Consider the following 19917-nt stretch of genomic DNA (forward strand, 5'->3'; position numbering starts at 1 on the left):
CCTGGAAGATTAAAACTGTGTGCCCGACCTAGACTCGAACTCGGGACCTTTGCCTTTCGCGGGCAAGTGCTCTCCCAACTGAGCTACCGAAGCACGACTCACGCCCGGTTTCAAAATTGTTGTCAACATCTGGAGTAGGTTTAGAACAGATTCTCCTTCAGAAGGTCCGTTGTACTCTTTCCTCCTCCTAACCGGTATTATTTCCCTTCGATAACGATAGCGTAATTTCATTAGGCATACGCAATCACAGTCAGTTATATCGCAATCCAGTAGGCTGATTATGGAGATAATAGTAGCCGGCCGCGGTGGTCGAGCGGTTGTATGCGCTTAAGTCTGGAACCGTGCGACTGCTACGGTCGCAGGTTCGAATCCTGCCTTGGGCATGGATGTTTTTGATGTCCTTAGGTTAGTTAGGTTTAAGTAGTTTTAAGTTCTAGGGGACCGATGACCTCAGATGTTAAGTCTCGTAGCGCTCAGAGCCATCTGAATATTCGATTTGAAGATAGTAGTATCAATCTGGCTGTCACCTGCCATTTGACCGACACAACCACGAGTGGCGTGCCATTTCTGTTAAACTGTTAAATAAAAAGTAATTTTGGTTGAAATTGCAATATCACTATAAAAAAAATCTGTTGTAGAGCCGGTGAAAGAATCAATTGTAGAGCCTAAACGAAAATTTTGAGATGAAATCAGGAATAGTATTCTATTGCAAAATTTTGATATAACTCAGTAGTTGCGTATTTCTAATAGGGCACAGTTTCAATACGCAACTGTATTGTCCTGAGTTCGGCAGGAAAGATCTAACAGTCAGTTTGAACACACTTTATTATAATTAAAGAAAAACGCCTTCTTGGCATACACGAAGTGTTAAACGCAAGAACAAACAGAAAAAACTCAGAACTGTTGCAGTGGCAAACCAGATAAGGAAACAAGACAATGGAAGAAAATTCTTACCAATCTACACTACAAAATACAACGTACTACTACAATGCTACAGCGAGTGAGTATAATGCTAGGACCGGCGTTAAGTACTGGCCGGAGGTGTTGCTAGCGGTTGGTACACACTGCCAGTCTGCCGGTCTAGGCGTGCTTATAAAGCACGGTCGGCGGTGTGCTACATGAGTCATATGAGTTCTTATTGGTGCAATACTGTCACATGTTGTCTGGCGAAGTAGTTGCATGTTTGTTTGGAAAGTCTGTTATTGTTTCTGTCCATTGGCAATGTTTCTCTCCGCGCTCCTGAAAGGGGTTCGGCAACCCATCTTGAGTTTCGCTTGTGTGAGCCCTCCAACAGTAATCGGCCGCTACGACAGCAACAGGTAGCCATTGTGTGTGATTGTTTGATCACGACTCCAGTCTATAATTGATAATCATTCTTTACATTGTTTCATTTATACACAATCATATTCAGTTTAGATTAATTTGTATCACACACTAAGGAAGTAGTTTGTGCTGATATGTTAATGTTCCAAAGTGTGATAGCTAAGGCTATGCCATATCATAATACACTGCAACCGGAATTTAAAACACGCGTTTCAGATTTCTAGTGGGATGTTTTGGCACACACATAGCTCACAGTAAACAAGAAAAACTTTCAATGTTTAAAAGTAGCATGAAAATGGTCAAAAAATTGTTACGAATTCTAGGAAAATACTAGCTATGTTTATCACTGGACATGTTCCATTTACTTGCTTCACAGCTAGCCCACATGGATGACGGACTTAACAGCTGGTCTACTGCAGGGAACATTCCCACCAGATGAAGGCGCCTATTCACAGAATTACTTTACCTGTTGTCAACCGTTGAGTTCACTTGAAACCCTGTCATTACTTGTATTTTTGTTTTTCATTTACCTGCCCATGACCGTGGAAGATTACTGCGCGTATGTTTCCTTGTGTATATTGAAATAGTGTTGTCCTTACTCGTCTACAAACTGTATGTCTGCTGACGAATAAAAAAAGGCAATAAACAAATGAGAAAGTTATTTGAAACTGTATTCGGTAAAATTCCTCTGTGTATCTTGATTCATAATCGGTTGCAAGCCTCAGTTTCCGGTACACTGATCCGTTATGCGTGGTTGCCACGAAACTGTTGGCAACACGTGACATTTTCAGAATGTTAACGACGTTTCTTTCCAGAATGAGATTCATACGAAGAAGTGCCACTGTGGCAAATCTGCATTCGCGCCATGCCCATATTGTTCGGAATTTCTATATTCCGAATGTTCCGAAGATTGGTATCATCCAAGGGAATGCACGAATTCTTCTTGAAGAATAAACATACGAATATAACGATTGATATAGGAATGAATTATAAGAATATGAGATCTAAAAATATTGTAACTCGTGAAAATACGATACACATGCATATGACGAGTATACAGTAAATGTATAACACTTACTGCCGTTTTACAATTAATATGTCTTCGTATCTCCTAGCTTGATAAGAAACATTTGCGTAGCAACCTTTTACGGACATGTACAGATAAATAAAACAAGTAGTGAAATAAAATAAATGAAAACAATAATTGGGTATCGAACACGGGACGAAAAAATGAGAGGTCGCTACGGTAGCCACTGCGCCACCGTTTCAGCTGAGATTACTGCGCGCTAAGAGGCATCTAAATTACCTCGAAATCTTTGACCGCCGCCGTCTCAGAAACGGTCGAATATCTACGGATAAGTCGAGACACGAGTTCGCTTATTTTGACTCCTCTTCCACTGAGTCAAGTTTCTAGGAAATCCGATTATGGCACTTACCGTATTCTCCTCGTAAGTGGAATAATAATAATGGCGAGTGCACAGTTCGAATTTATGTAGTTTAAAGTATTATTCTTGTAGACCGTAAAAGAAGGTAATAGAACTGTTCGAAATGTGAGGCTACAAAAGAATGTTGAGAACTGAACTGATAAGAAGCATGGAGGAAAGTAAAATGTGGAAAACATTGGCAAGAAGAAGAGACAAGATGACAGCAGTAGCTTCGGTGTTATCTGACAGAGCTGTAGAGGGCAGACAGTGTAGGGTTAGACAGACATTGAGATACATCAGGTAAATAATTGAGGATGTAGGTTGCAAGTGTTATTCTGAGATGAAGAAATTGGTACCGGAGAGGAAGTGTGGGGGAGCGGCACCAACCTAATCAGAAGTCCGATAACTGAAAAAAATCGTTAAAGCGATGCACTAAGCATTAACGTAATCAAGTTATTACAATTTTAGGGAAACATTGTTAATGTTACTGTTATTAAATACTGGGCAACTGTGCTACGTCAAAACTTAAGAGTGACAGTAAGTTATATTGGGCGCGGCGGGACAAAGTAAGAAACTGGATCCGTACTTGTTTTTTACTACTGTCGACATTCTGCACGAAATTGTAAATTGGGTGTTGCATTGGAATATTCTCACCCTATCCAACGTTGAGGTGCCAGAAAGCGTACTATATCGTTAACAGGAGTCGGTTATTTGGAAGATCGTTTCGGCTGTGTAAATGCGATGGAATTTCAACTAGCGCCCAACGGTATGAATATTTTGGATTGCCGCCCACATCATCTGAATTACGTCGCAGGTGTAGTTGATGAGCTGCAAGTGCTAGGGGATAGGGAGTTTACCCCTGTATAAATATCCTCGCTATTTCACTGGCTGTGAATTTACGCGGTGTAAATAGCACCACTAGTTAGTTTCCATTTTGCTGTGTTACCAGCAAGTACATTTCAGCTTCCTGCTATTATTTCTGTCCATATGCTCTTCACACTTCCGACTTAAAGCACGTTTTTCGCCGTTAATATCAATATCAGTATTGACATCATGACCGTAGTTTGTGATATGTGGTGTCTAAAAGTTGTGTTAAGATGTTTGGGATGATGGAAGTGCAGAGTCGGTGTTGTATGCGTTTTTCGTATTATTGTCGCCTAAAAGTGGTGAAAACTTACACAGATGTAAAGCTAACAGACTAAATGTTTCATATTTGTTAGCATCTAATTAAAAAAATTATCACGATATCTATACTGTTTTGCACTTGATGTATGTGGTTTCTGTAAGTTATATAGACACACCAAAGAACACACCTAATTATGAGCCAATAAAATAATTTGCAAGAAATGTCGTAAAATGACTCACTCTTCACTACCAGTGCAATTTGAAATTAAACGTCAATTACTCACGCAGTTTCATATAGTCAAGCCAAGACCTATGTTTTACCCTTTTCTACTTACGTCAAGTTCTGGTATTAAATCAAAGTTTTTGTGTTTAAATTCTCGCGAGGATCATTTATTCCATATTTTAAGCGTTTGTTGCGCCTTGGAGTGCTTTTAAATGTACTGAAATTTAAAAAGTCCACGTAATGGCGAATCAAATGGTGGTCAGCGACAATCCTTTCCACCTACGCAGCAGCTATGCTAAACTGCTGGAAAATCTCAAATAAGTGGCAAATGGAGGTTATCGTCTAATAAATGAATAGATTTTACGCCCAGTGTTGCTGTACAATGTATTAAGAAATATAACTACGATACGTTTACCACAGTACCGACATATAAGTCCAGACAAGAACAATGGCTCTTAGAACAAATGATACAGAAGTAGTTCGATACGACATACAAGCAACAAGATCCAAACCAAACGAGCAATACAGATCAGTAGAGACAGAGATTCTAATTGTGAGTTGCTATTTATACACTATTTACAATATAAGCGATTCCTGTGTGTCTGCTTGCATCTACACCTCTTTCATCGTCTTCCATAAAGTTAATATCTGACATAATTTGCTCACATGTTTAAATCAGAGTTTGTTTATTTTTATACGTTTAAAATATTATTATTTTTGATGTCACTTTTGCTATACGTTATGTACGATTTATTGAATTCACTACACGAGGGACGCACCTAGTTCCACCTCGGGCTTACATTTTACCATGAACGTACATGTTTTTCAGCACCAGTCGTAACTACATAGGGCTCCTAAAGGGCGATGGAGCGGGATGGCGAAGTGGCTTAAGATACTTGACATACACCAGCAAGCGCAGCGGGTTTCAAGGCCCATATTCAGACTCGAAAATATACAAAAACAACATGTTAAACTTGCTCAAGCTACTACATAGAACAACCTGGCAGATATTTTCAAATTACATACACTGAACACCACAATTGTTACACACATAATCAATTTACAAAATCAGGAACAACAACACACAAAGAAAACAGTGGCCACCCATTCGAAATCACAGAAGAAGGTCTAAAGATACTCCATCACTTCCAAAAATGTCATTAAATGGGTTTAATGGAGGAGCTTGAAATTTCTGTACACCACAAAAAAGGAAAGAGGAAAAAGTCTCACTGCAAACTAGACAATGAGTCAGTTAATTTCTTCCAATGTTTCTCCTGCATATGATTTATGTTGTTGTGGTCTTCAGTCCTGAGACTGGTTTGATGCAGCTCTGCATGCTACTCTATCCTGTGCAAGCTTCTTCATCTCCCAGAACCCACTGCAACCCACATCCTTCTGAATCTGCTTAGTGTAGTCATCTCTTGGTCTCCCTCTACGATTTTTTCCCCTCTACGCTGCCCTCCAACACTAAATTGGTGATCCCTTGATGCCTCAGAACTTGTCCTACCAACCGATCCCTTCTTCTGATCACGTTGTCCCACAAACTTCTCTTCTCCCCAATCCTATTCAATACCTCCTTATTAGTTATGTGATCTACCCATCTAATCTTTAGCATTCTTCTGTAGTACCACATTTCGAAAGCATCTATTCTCTTCTTGTCCAAACTATTTATCGTCCATGTTTCACTTCCATACATGGCTACACTCCATGTTAATACTTTCAGAAATGACTTCCTGACACTTAAATCTATACCCGATGTTAACAAATTTCTCTTGTTCAGAAACGCTTTCCTTGCCATTGCCAGTCTACATTTTATATCCTCTCTACTTCAACCATCATCATTTCGCCTGTCTCATACATCTTGTTCACCAGATGGTAGAGTTTTGTCAGGGCTGGCTCTCCCAAGGCCGTCAGTAGTTCTAATGGAATGTTGTCTACTCCGGGGCCTTGTTTCGACTCAGGTCTTTCAGTGCTCTGTCAAACTCTTCACGCAGTATCATATCTCCCATTTTATCTTCATCTACATCCTCTTCCATTTCCACAGTATTGTCCTGAAGTACATCGCCCTTGTATAGACCCTCTATATACTCCTTCCACCTTTCTGCTTTCCCTTCTTGCCTTAGAACTGGGTTTCCATCTGAGCTCTTGATGTTCATACAAGTGGTTCTCTTATCTCCAAAGGTCTCTTTAATTTTCCTGTAGGCAGTATATATCTTACCCCTAGTGAGAGAAGCATCTACATCCTTACATTTGTCCTCTAGCCATCCCTGCTTAGCCATTTTGCACTTCCTGTCGATCTCATTTTTGAGACGTCTGTATTCCTTTTTGCCTGCTTCATTTACTGCATTTTTGTATTTTCTCCTTTCATCAGTTAAATTCAATATTTCTTCTGTTACCCAAGGATTTCTACTAGCCCTCGTCTTTTTACCTACTTGATGCTCTGCTGCCTTCACTACTTCATCCCTCAAAGCTACCCATTCTTCTTCTACTGTCTTTCTTTCCCCCATTCCTGTCAATTGCTCCCTTATGCTCTCCGTGAAACTCTGTACAACCTCTGGTTGTTTTAGTTTATCCATGTCCCATCTCCTTAAATTCCCACCTTTTTTTGCAGTTTCTTCAGTTTTAATCTACAGGTCATAACCAATAGATTGTGGTCAGAGTCCACATCTGCCCCTGGAAATGTCTTACAATTTAAAACCTGGTTCCTAAATCTCTGTCTTAGCATTATATAATCTATCTGATACCTTTTAGTATCTCCAGGCTTCTTCCATGTATACAGCCTTCTTTTATGATTCTTGAACCAAGTGTTAGCTATGATTAAGTTGTGCTCTGTGCAAAATTCTACCAGGCGGCTTCCTCTTTCATTTCTTTGCCCCAGTCCATATTCACCTACATGATAACTGTAACAAGTTTATATATATATATATTTCCTCATTAGAAAAAAATGTAATCGACAGGTTAGTAGCCAATAGTGATAGAAGTAGATTTTATAATTTGCAATCTTATATAAATACATAATGTAATCCAAAAACACTTTAACAATTCTATCTAACGAACTCGCTGCGAACCCATAGCGTCGTAATACCTTTGGAGCATATTTTGTAAACAGACAGTGTAAGTTGTTATTTGCATGTGTGTGAAATGGAGGGGAGACAATAATTGTAAGTACACAAACAAAAATATTGCAACTAACAGTAGCATTCGCATTTAAAAACACCCAAAGATTCGTATTGACCAATTTTACGATTGCTGTCTAGATTCAAAAAGAAGCAAAAGGGGCAAAAAATCACACATGCAACATTACGGAACATATTCATGTAAACAAAATGTATAAATGCACTAGATAAAACGAGTAAATTCTCGAGACGTGTTGTGCTAAGCATCAAAAGATAAGTAACTGGTGCCGTTTTCGTTTTTTATATCACGAACGTTGAAGTTGCTAGGCTGTCCAACTGTTACTGTCGTGAGCCTCTATGGAATTTGGTTTAAAGACGGTGAAAGAACGAGTGGGCGACAATGTTCTGTACGTTCAGCTCGAAGCTCTTCACGAAGATCCCGCCAAGCCTATTTTATTTTAGTCGTATAGTTCCGTAGTACAGAATTGAGGAGAAAATCTCCAGGGTCAGGGAACGTGTCAGTTCATGAAATTACAACATAAAAGTAATAACAGGTAAAATAAAATGTTTATGAACCCAAAAAAAACAAGCCGTAACTTTATGTAAAACCATCAACAATGTAACACAGGAATCAGCTTAATTTTTCAAGAAAAAGGAAGGAGTGACACATAAGGAAACACTCCAGTTTCAGTTTGAAAGCACGTGGACTACTGCTAATGTTTTTGAATTTTTGTGGTAGCTTATTTAAATGGATGCAGCAGTATACTGCACACCTTTCTGGACAAGAGTCAAGAAAGTGAGATCCAGATGCAGATTGGATTTCTGCCTAATGTAAACTGAGGGAAAATTGCTAATTCTTAGGAATAAGCTGATATTATCAAGCTGATATATTGAGAGGCCAATGTCAGAATACGCAGACTAGTGAACAGGGGTCGACAAGAGGTTTGCAAACTTACACCACTTACTGCTCGAAACACCCGTTTCTGAGCCAAAAACATCCTTTGAGAATAGGAAGAGTTATCCCAAAACATAATACCATACGACATAAGCGACTGAAAATAAGCAAAGCAGACTACTTTTCGTGTAGAACTATCACTTACTTCAGATACTATTCGATAAGTAAAAATTACAGCATTAAGTTTCTGAACAAGATCCTGAACGTGGGCTTTTCACGATAGTTTACTATCTATTTGAACACCTTGAAATTTGAACTGTTCAGTCTCACTAATCAAATGCCCATTCTGTGAAATTAAAACGTCTGGTTGTGTTAAACCGTGTATTAGAAAATGTAAAAACTGAGTCTTAGTGTGTATCTGTGATTTAGCGTTACTTTATTTTCTACAAGTTATGAACTTATGTCATAAACTGCGCTATTTGAAACAGTACCTGTGTAGCACACATCTTCATTTACTACCAAACTAGTGTCATCAACAAACAGAAATATTTTAGAATCACTGCCTCTAGAATACTAGGGGGCATATCATTTATATAAATAAGGAACATGAACGGCCTCACCACTGATCCCTGAAACATCCTCATTTGACGGTGTCACACGCAGGCCCCATATCATAGCTATTCTCACCAAGGTTGATAATGACCTTTTGCTGTCTGTTGTTAAAGTAAGAGGTGAACCAATTGTGAACTACACCCTGTGTTCCATAATGGTCCAACTTCTGGAGCAATATTTTGTGATCAGCACAATCAGACACCTTAGTGAAATAAAAAGAAGATGCCTAGCTTTCGAAACCTTTTGTTTAATCCATCCAGTACATCACAGAGAAAAGAGAATATAGCATTTTAAGTTGTTACCGACTTCAAAAACCGAACAGTACATTTGATAGCAAATTGTGTGATATAAAATGATCAATTATCCTTACATACATAGGCTTTTCAATAACTGTAGCAAACATTAATGGCATAGAAATAGGTCTAAATTTTCTACATTATCTCTTTCTCCCTATATATAAAGCGGTTTTACTACTGAGTACTTTAATCGCTTAGGAAACTACCCATTCTTAAACGAAAAATTACAAACATGGCTAAGTACAAGGCTAACATGTGCAGCACAGTTAATATTCTGCTAGGTACTCTGTCATATCCATGAGAGCTCTTGGACTTCAGTGATTTAATTATTGACTCAGTCTCCCCCTTGTCAGTATCACAGAGGAGTATTTCAGACATCAGTCTCGGAAAGGTAGTTTCCAAGAGAGTCATGTGATTCCCTGTAGAAAATAAGTTATATATATATATATATATATCACCAGCAATGCTCAGAAAGTGATTGTTAAATAATGTACACATATCTGACTTAAACAGTAACAGTAACATTTTTACTACGAACTGACTTTATATCGTCGACCTTGCCCTGCTTACCAGACACTTACTTCACCGCTGACCATATGATTTGAATTTTATCCTGTGAATTAGCTTTTCTATTTGCGTACCACAACTCTCTGCCTGTTTGAATGGGCTGCTGTAGCTCGATTGTGACTACTTCTACATTTTTATATAATCCCTACTTTGTTGTAAAAAAAAAAGTTCAAATGGCTCTGAGCACTATGGGACTTAACATCTGAGGTCATCAGTCCCCTAGCACTCAGAACTACTTAAACCTAACTAACCTAAGGACATCACACACATCCATGCCCGAGGCAGGATTCGAACCTGCGACCGTAGCGGTCTCGTGGTTCCAGACTGAATCGCCTAGAACCACTCGGCCACTCCGGCCTGCTCTACTTTGTAGTAATGATATCCTTATCACATTAGTCAGTCACCCAGGCTGTGTTTTACTGCTACTGTTTTACTGTTTAGAACGTTCTAATGGAAAGCAACTTTCAAAGAAAATGAGAAATGTTTTAAGGAAAGCATTACATTTGTCATGTATGTTATCGGCACTATGAACATCGTACCTCTCCTTAATGTGGTTTAAAAAAACTCTATTGCCGTTGGATTAGCTTTTCTACAGAGTTTGTAATTATATATAACATTTATTTGAGTACAAAAAACCTTTTAATGTTAAAATTTGTGCATCAAGGTCTAACAGGCCATTCACCGTTTTACTAACAGAATGCCCATCTAGTAATGAAGAATGAAGAAAAGTATTGTCCATGTTGTACGACCAGTCCCCTGCACATGGCTTGGAAAAATCACCGTCTGCATCAGATCATAGGAATGTAGGAGATCTTACAACATCCTTTCCCTTGCAAAATCACATGCAAGGTTTATATTGAACTCAACACATATAACTAATTTTTGACAACTCCCAAATGTGAACCAAGAACCATCTCTAGAGTGAGCAGAAATGCTGTGAAGTGAGAGTTAGAAGACCCATAAACAATAACAATTAGAAATTTAATTTCACTAAATTCAACTGCCATTGCACAACATTCAAATAACTGTTCAGTGCAGAGTCGTGATCCATCTACGGACTCAAATGGAATACTAACCACAGAACATGGAGTTCAGAGACTTGGTTGCTCGCTAAAAGTAGGATAGGCGGTGATATGTTGCAGATCTGACCACAGTCGTGAACCTCTGGTCCAGGCACAAGTGTTTCAGAGCCCACGGTTCAGTTCACATTGTTTAACATGGAGCTCAACAACGGATGGCACCTACGTGGTCCCTTGTTGACCTAGCGACAACGTAAATTGCGCTTAGAGTGGGTTTAGGATCGCTGATCCATGGAGAGACATAACCTGGTTCGATGAACCACGTTCATTTTTGCTCTAAGTCAGTGGTCGTGTCTGGACAACCAGCTATCCAGGGGAACGGCCGACCGAGACTTGCAAGTACCACGGACGTTGGTTGTTTAGGGCAGTGTTATTCTACGGGCAGCATACACCTCGGCTTCCATGCGACCTTTCGTAGTAATCTAGGGCACCATGGCTCTGTGGAATACGTGAACAGTACTGCGGATCACGTGCTCTCCTTTACGCTTGATGTCTTCACCGATGGCGGTGGCATCTTCCGGCAGGATAACTGTCCATGTCACAAGGTCACAATCGTACTACAATGGTTTGAGCAGCGTGATAGTGAATCCACGTTGATGTCCTGGCCACTAAACTCGCCTGATCCGAACCCAGTGGATCACCAAGCGATGTGATGCAGTGGTTCGTACGCTGGTTTCGCTTTCGGGAAGACGGCGGTTCAAATTCACCTACAACCGCCCTTATTTAGGTGTTCCACGACTCCCCTGAATCATTCCAAGGAAATGCCAGGATAATTTCTTTGAGAGGAGTCGACCGATTTCTTTCCCCATCCTCGAACGATGTGATCTTTTACTCTGTCTCAAATGACCTCGATGTCAAAGGGACGCTAAACCCTAATCTTCCTTTCTTCCCAATGTAACCATCAGGAACCAGTTCCGCGCCCATAATCCACCATCCTGTGATTGGACATTTGGTGCCACATATCTCTAGAACATACCAAGGACATGTCGAATCCAAGCGAGGCAAAATCGCTACTGTACTGCCTCATAAAGATAGACCAACACACTATTAATGAAGCGGCCATAATTATTTGGCTCAACAGTGTATAGCAACCTGTCTAATAGAGGTAAAAGTAAACAATTCCTCCTTGCAGTTCTGCAGAGCGCTGTGTCTCCAATCGTGAAAGGGACAATACAGCGTTTCTACAATGTTCAGTCAATATGGCTCGGAGCCATACTTTACGGTAAGAAGGTTTATCAGCACGATAAATTTCCGGTGTAATTGGCGTACATCAGAGCGACGTCATTCGAAAACGCCGTCGGTATCGTGATATGCAAAACAGTGAAGATTCTGTTTCTTAGTAGCAGTCTACCGTCCTTCAAACTAACGAATCATCATTGTCCACAAATTGTTGCTCGTAGATACCCCTAGTACAATGCAACAAAACACCTCACTGCCTTTCTGGAAGCAATAGCGAGTGCTGTGGCGACGCAGAAAATTTGCAACCGTCTCCACACGATCTGTTTGGCCCCTACGCCTTCATCACGAACAACTGGCACCGTGATGTGTGAAAAGTGATTGACGGAACACATTGCTGGAAGCTATTTCAATGGTGTCTAGTTCTCTTTACCGACGAGTGCAGTATTGGCCTGATACCTGATGAAGGAGAGTATGCTTGAATATTTCTGGTGTCTCAACTGCAGAGTTTTCAGTGCTCATTTAACTTTAGGACTCTGTATCTCACAAGGAACAAAAATGGTTCAAAAAATGGTTCAAATGGCTCTGAGCACTATGGGACTTAATATCTCAGGTCATCAGTCCCCTAGAACTTAGAAGTACATAAACCTAACTAACCTAAGGACATCACACAAACCCATGCCCGAGGCAGGATTCGAACCTGCGACCGTAGCAGTTGCGCGGTTCCGGACTGAGCGCCCAGAACCACTAGACCACCGCGGCCGGCAACAAAAATGGACTTGTACCACTATTGAAATAAGCCCTTCATATAGGGGTTGGACAAAAATATGGAAAAATCGCAAGAAGTGCATTCTTCAACATAAATGCGGGTGGTATCCACGCGTGGGCTGGCGCTGTTGATATTTCACCACGAGTGGAACCTGTGCAATGCCCTCAATACGTTGCAAATGTCAGTTATGATCAGAACAGTGTTCTTTGTGGCTAAATGTGTTATATCGGAGCTAAGAGAATGCCAACGTGGACAAATCATTGTTGCTTGTATGGAGGGTACTTCCCCAACCAAGGTAACCGAAGTGCTTGGTGTTTCATGTGCCACCATGTCTACGACTTATATCACATGTAGGGAAAGCGGAAAAAAAACATCGTCCACTAAGTCACATTGTGGACGAAATTGTGTGTTTAGTGGTCGTGACAGACGGACATTGAAGAGCATTGTGACCAAAAATAATTGGACGACAGCTGAAAAAGTCCCTACAGAGCCGAATGACGCACTCGTGGACCCTGTCAGCACCAAAACAACACGAAGGGAGCTCCATAAGCTGGGAACTGCAGAAGAAGTTGGTTTAAAATTCAAATGGCTCTGAGCACTATGGGACTTAAATTCTGAGGTCATCAGTCCCCTAGAACTTAGAACTACGTAAGCCTAACTAACCTAAGGACATCACACACATCCATACCCTAGGCAGGATTCGAACCTGCGACCGTAGCGGTCGCGCGGTTCCAGACCGTAGCGCCTAGAACCGCTCGGCCAATCCGGCCGGCCAGAACAAGTTGGACTTTCGAAAAAAAAATATGACGGGGAGTCGATGATGATTTGAGTAGCCTTATTGTGATATGCCTTGGACACCATGGTAAGTAACTCTGCAAGGTCGCATTACCGCCCAGCAAAATGTGACCATTTTGGCTGATCTGGTCCATTCCATAGTACAACGTTTATTCTTCAATGGTAGTGGTGGTATTCCAAGACGACAGGGTCCGTGTTCACAAAGCTCGTATCGTCTGTGACTGTTTTTGTGAGCACGAGGATGAAATGTCGCACCTCCCGTGGCCCCGTCCGCAGCTTCTTGTCTAGTGGCTAGCGTTGCTGCCTCTGGATCACGGGGTCCCGGATTCGATTCCCGGCCGGGGTGGGAATTTTCTCAGCCTGTGGACTGGGTGTTTGTGTTGTTCTCATCATTTCATCATCATCATCATTATCATTATCATCATTCATGTTGTGGCTAGATTGGACTGCGTAAAACATGGTAAGTGTGAAAAAATTTGGACTTCGTGCGGGCGCTGATGACCGCGCAGTTGAGCGGCCCACAATACAAACATCATCATCATCAATATCATCATCCCATGCCTCATTATTATTGAGCCTTAATGGCCTACTTATGTGAACTTGCCGCAAGTTTCTAGGAAGAGTAGTATAAGAGTACCTTGAAAACCATACTGGATCTGTTTTTAATGGCAACAGATTTCCTGCACTGTAATAGGCATGGTAATGGGTAAGTTCTGTGGGACCAAACTGCTGAAGTCATCAGTCCCTAGGCTTACTCACTACTTAATCTAACTTTAACTTTCGCTAAGGACAACAAACACACACACACACACACACACACATATGCCCGGAGGAGCACTCGAACCTCCGACCGTGGCAAGGCGCCCTAGACCGCACGGCTACCCCGCGCGGCGTTGTTTTTTGTGTGTACATATTTTTTCCCACCGCTTTATTAGTAAACGTTCATAACATTGTTGTTGAATGCTAAGCGGAATATTCGGCGAGAAAATTGTCTACAAAATGGACACTTACGATTAGTCTTCGCAGTAGTTGTATTGAGAAGGCCAAGGCAGGCCACAAACGAAACATGGGAGGGCAAGGTCCGGTATTTTTCCTGCGACAGTTGTGAAAGGCGGTGGATTGCACGGGCTGGTACCCACGGAACTGGCATCGGCGTCCTCGAGATGAGCTATGAGTCGCGATCACGCGCTCGTTTGCTCCCAGGGCCTCACGACTCCTGTCACAGAAGGCTGCCGCCACGAGGTTTCGTGGCATGTCCGGCTTAATGACAATGAGCGCCAATAAGCTGGAACTGAGTTCCGCGTATTGGTTTGATAAAGATCTCACATGACGACGACAATTGGAAAGACAGCAGTGAGTCTCAGGGTAGGGGTCTGAGTAATTCCGTAGATAAGAACACAGAATATGGAAGATTAATCTTTAGCCACATCTGAGTGACAACTGAAAACGATTTCATGGACTGACGCAGTCGCCTTGAAAACATGCTACGATGTACCGTCATTTATATCGCTTCGAACAATATTGCCCAGCCTCTGTAAATGATACACTCGAGGTATTTTTCGCTAGAAACCTCTTTCTACACTTTTATTTGTTGAGTTTTGCTTAGGATCTGTACTGCTGGGCAAATGCTGTGGAATTCCCACCCACCCACCCCCCCCCCCCCCCCGCCCCACCCCCCCACACAGCTCAAAGGCTACTTTACGACCGGCAAACGTTGTACAGAAAACGGCTTGTGGAAGAACACGCTGTTGTTGTTGTTGTTGTTGTTGTGAAACAGAATTGCTTACCTAGGCTTTCCTGTACTTTCCAGTTGATTATAACGTATATTTTTCTATTTAAATTCACATGTTACTCTCATAGTTTACAGATAGCTCAGCTTTGAATTTATTAGGACGTGGATGACTTTGATGCTACAGTCAATCTTTTCAGCAAGATCAAAACTGAGTATTCGTAATGCTGTAGCCAGTAAGTCGTCATCGTCGAGCAGTTTCTCCTACTTCATAACAGAGATTCTGAAATATCTTCAAAGACCGAGTTGATGAACTCTGTAAGACTGAAGGTTGCCGTATACCGATGGTCCTGTATTGGCGTGGCGCGTGGTAGAAAGAGATAGTATACTGCTTTCTTTCATATTCTACGTACTCAGTTTTTTGTCCGTTTCAGTTGATTGACATGATAGGCTAAACATTGTGTTAATTACGACGCATTTGTAGCGCGTAATTATAAATTTGTGAAAACTAGTAATAGGTAAATGTCAATGTAACTATTGTATGAGAATTTGCCTCTTGGGACTGTGATTTATCCGTTAGATGTTGTTAAACTTTTATATAGCATGGGCACTATCAGGTATTTTCTTTTCTTTCAATAAAAAATAAAGAAATTGAGACGTTCAGGACTATAAGGAACGTAGGTAATAGTGACGCTTTTTGTCGGCTCCGAGGAAAAATTTTTTGCTCGCGCTTTGCAGCTTTGGCAGGAAGAAGTGTCATTTCTTATGTATTTAAAAACCAACCAAATGTTGCAGACTACTGAAGATAATTCCACCACGTACATCCGACTGAGCTCCGTTTTTCAATAGCTGCTTATTCACACTTCATAAGGATGTTATGTTGTAGCACAGTCGCTACACAGAGAGAATTCTTAGAAGACTCTATAATAGTCAATTTTTTCAGTCATAAAAATAAGAACTAGCGGTTCTCATAGTAAGACATTCAATTACATAATTTAAGGACGAGAAAATATATCTTCATCTGAGAAACACGAAATCTAGAAATATAGCAACAGTTATTGAGAACTGCTAATAATATCAATAGCACAAAACTAAATTGTGATTTAATTAAATGAAACACGTTCTGACATAGTATCGGCGAATACCGAATCGCTCACTGGAATCTCGTCGGTTACACAACGTTTTGTTCTTAAGGGCAAAATGTACTGTATGGACTGAGTGACATGTAATGTTAGGTTTCTTATCTTACTCTAGAGAATCAGTTACCTATTCTTCAGTACCACAAAATTCAAAATTATGCCAACATTTCAAACACATTTATGTAATAACCAACAGAAACTTTGGTATACAGTTCATGGATGCCATAAAAAGAATGGTTGAAGTCTCTGGCATATGAAATAATATCTTTAGAAAGTTAGAAGCCTTCGATCAACATAACGGACAAAAGCCTACTGGAAGATAGATCAGCTCTTACCCCACTTGGTTACAGATCATCATCCAGGGTCGTTTAGTGAACCCTTAGAAGTGAACAGATAGTTGTTGTAAATTGCATTCGCTATGTACAATGAAGTTTACGTATAAGTATTTACACTTAGCCATTGAGGGCCCTTCTTGTGTTATATGCAGTGTTACACATTTCATAATTCGACAAGCCACAAAGGTAAGAAAAACCTTTTAACTCATTTGTGTGACTTTGTTACTAATTGGTTGGAGTGTTGCAGAACCTTCCTTCTGCTATAGTGTCACCTGACCCTGGGGCATAGCTGTGTAATACTGGTAGGGAGAAATAGGCTTAGCGGTGTACTGCACCAGAATCCGTTTCTCGAACTCCCAAACTCGGCCTACCGTAACAACAGTGGCAACATGGCCTCTATAGCTGTAGCGACGAGGCCTATACAAAATGGTGACGAGGGTTTACAAAACAAGGCTAGATTATTTTGCAGTAAGGTCACTTGCCTGTCACTACTGTATTGAAATTAATTTATGCTAGCTGGAAATTAAAGCTCTCGAAAACATCTGCTATGGATCTCTGTCTCCCTAAACAATTCATGTCAGATTTCTAAGTAAAAAGTGCATTTATTTCTAATGTCTGTCCAATTTTTTCAGCTTTCTAATTTCACTGCTTTGATTCTTTACAGAAAATCTGGACGTTGCACTCCTCAAAGCAGACGGTAAGTTAATTTTTCACCATTTTATGTTTTGTGACCTGCATCTCATAGGTGGTTGCTTGCTGTGCTAAACGATGATTCTTAAGTTACAGTACAAAACACTTTATTAACTGCACAAGTTGAAACTGACATTTGTCCCAAAAATAATAACTAAAATATCGTGCGTGATCACTTGAGAGTTCCAAACCCAAAGTCGAGAGTAGCATGATACCCGCTGGAAGCGTCATCCCATAGGGCTGTAGAGCGGCGTCCATTGAGGGACCGCGCCACGTGGAGTGATGTAACAGCAACACGACGGTGTGAAGCAAAGCGCAGCGTCCTTGTTGTCTCGGCGAGTTCCGTTCGTTGAGTGACGTGTGTAGAAGCATAGCTGAGGAGATCTGGAAGTTTGGATCTGGCCGTGGGTCGGGCGCGCATAGCCAAATTGTAAGGTGACCTCTCGCGATACTCGGGAAATCCGGGTTCGAGTCCAGGTCCGGCACAAATCTTCACTTTCGTCATTCCATTCTACAGCTGATTGCAGTCCGCCTCCGCAATTGCGAATTCATTTGACGTGTTTCGTAACGGCTGTGGTCACCGCAGTGCCTGTTCCTTTGGACACGCATCCGTAATCAGAACAGCAGGGGCACTGCAATATCTTAAAAATTGACTGGCTCTACTATAGCACTTAAACTTTCATTTTAAGTACTTTTGAGTACAGTAGTAAATGATGACAATGAATCTTTGGCGCTGTCCGTGTCATCATTTACTACTGTACTTTAAACGTAAGTTTAAGTACTATAGCAGAGCCACTTTAATTTTTAGTGCTGTCTCTAAACTTATAAATTGGATATTCTGACGATGCTCTTGTTCGTTCTAAGACCGAAATCGGTAAATAAAAAAAATATATAAAGTGCGACTTGCGGCTGTTTTAGAAAACTTTGTAGTTTTCTGTTTGTGCCCAATTTCAGTTTTACGAGGTACAACATACCACAAAATGTAATTTGGCATATTGGGTTTAGAAGTAATATCTTCGAAATGATGATATACAAAAAAATTGTTCATATAAAAAAATGGTTCAAACGGTTCTGAGCACTATGGGACTTAACTTCTGAGGTCAGAACTACTTAAACCTAACTAACCTAAGGACATCACACACATCCATGCCCGAGGCAGGATTCGAACCTGTGACCGTAGCGGTCGCGCGGTTTCAGACTGCAATACCTAGAACCGCTCGGCCACTCGGGCCGGCTCATATAAAAGTTGATATGTGTTGAACATTCTTGAGAGCTGCATAATCAAGTTTTGTAATAATCAGGAATTTTGCAAAATATCCCATCACCATTAATTAATATCGAAAAATGAAAACTTTCGTTACAGCTTAAATTAAAAGAGCTGTCAAGCGACACACGTCCATGTATAGTAAAGCTTGTTTCTGCAATAAAATTTTTGGAAAATAAAGTATATCACGGCCTCCTCTGTAGCAGATCGTCGCTGTAAACAGCGCTGTCAGAATATTTCCAACATACCTAATTAAAATATCTAAACATTCATTATTATTCTAAGTATTTATTTTACTTATATTTCTTTTTTGTTTTAAATAGTTATTTTACGTTTTATATTCGTGAATTTTTTGTTTACCGTCTCACATACCGGCATTTTGTTAACTGTAAGTAATAAGTAACTCATTATTATGATTCAAAATGATTACAGCAGTGATACTCTGTAAAGAAACACTAAAACAAAATGTTTCTTTTTTTTGCACCATGCATTTCTGCACGTAACATACGTATCGGAGGACACAATATAAAATAAAATTCAGCAAGTTTCAAACTGTCGTGGATAATCCTCCAAATACCTGATTTCTACCAGACATACATCTGCACAATGTAAAGCATCGGTGAAAAGAATTGATTATGTACAAGTGCCTGCAACTTGATTGTATTGAGACTGACATGAAAATCATTCAGCACACTGGATCTGAAAATCTTCTCACAAAATTCTTCAAACATCGAATCCGTATACGTTCCACGTATGTACCTGTGCCATCGAGCCCTTCAGGATCACCAGGTGTTTCTTGTCTCAGGGTATGACGCTGGAAACGGTTTTTTTTCACACTGACCACCCGCCTTGTCATAGTTTTAAAAGAAATCAATGGTGAATTTGGACCGAGATTTCGCGAATCTCCTTTTGAAGCCCCAAATATCATTCTCGCAGCATCTCAATGCGGTAAACAAAGTCTGACCAGGTCCAAAGGTATTTGGAAGATGTTTCCTTTTCCGGTGAGGAAGAAAAATCTGTATTATTATTAGATTCTTGGGGCTTTCAGTGTGAAAGAACCGTTTAGAGCACCATATCTTAGGGCAAGGGACTTGTTCATCTGATTATTCCAAAGGGCTCGATGGCACAGGTACAGCCTTGAGATATACACAATATTTGATGTTGGAAAAATTTTAGGAGTTTTTCAGATCTAGTTCTGTCGAAAGATCTTCACTTGAGAAATAATATAATCGTGCTGCAGCTACTAGTAAATAATGAATTCTCTTCGCCGAAGCTTTACAATGGTCTGAAACATGCCTGATACAAATTAAGGTATTTGGAAGATCACACGCAACAATTTGAAATCCTGCTGAATTTTGTT

The 19917-nt window shown here is 40.5% G+C and overlaps 1 protein-coding gene across 2 annotated transcripts in view; it reads left to right on the forward strand.

The window, feature by feature from the left end:
* LOC126365992 (protein GDAP2 homolog) overlaps positions 1 to 19917 on the forward strand; it is a 929669-nt gene that overhangs the window by 405449 nt on the left and 504303 nt on the right. For both annotated transcript variants that reach the window (XM_050008813.1, XM_050008815.1), the window contains exon 5: positions 17268 to 17300. The gene's annotated coding sequence lies outside the window, so the exon portion shown is untranslated. The remainder of the gene's footprint in view (positions 1 to 17267; positions 17301 to 19917) is intronic.

Source organism: Schistocerca gregaria, chromosome 4 (genome assembly GCF_023897955.1).
Source record: "Schistocerca gregaria isolate iqSchGreg1 chromosome 4, iqSchGreg1.2, whole genome shotgun sequence".
Lineage (NCBI taxonomy): Eukaryota > Metazoa > Arthropoda > Insecta > Orthoptera > Acrididae > Schistocerca > Schistocerca gregaria.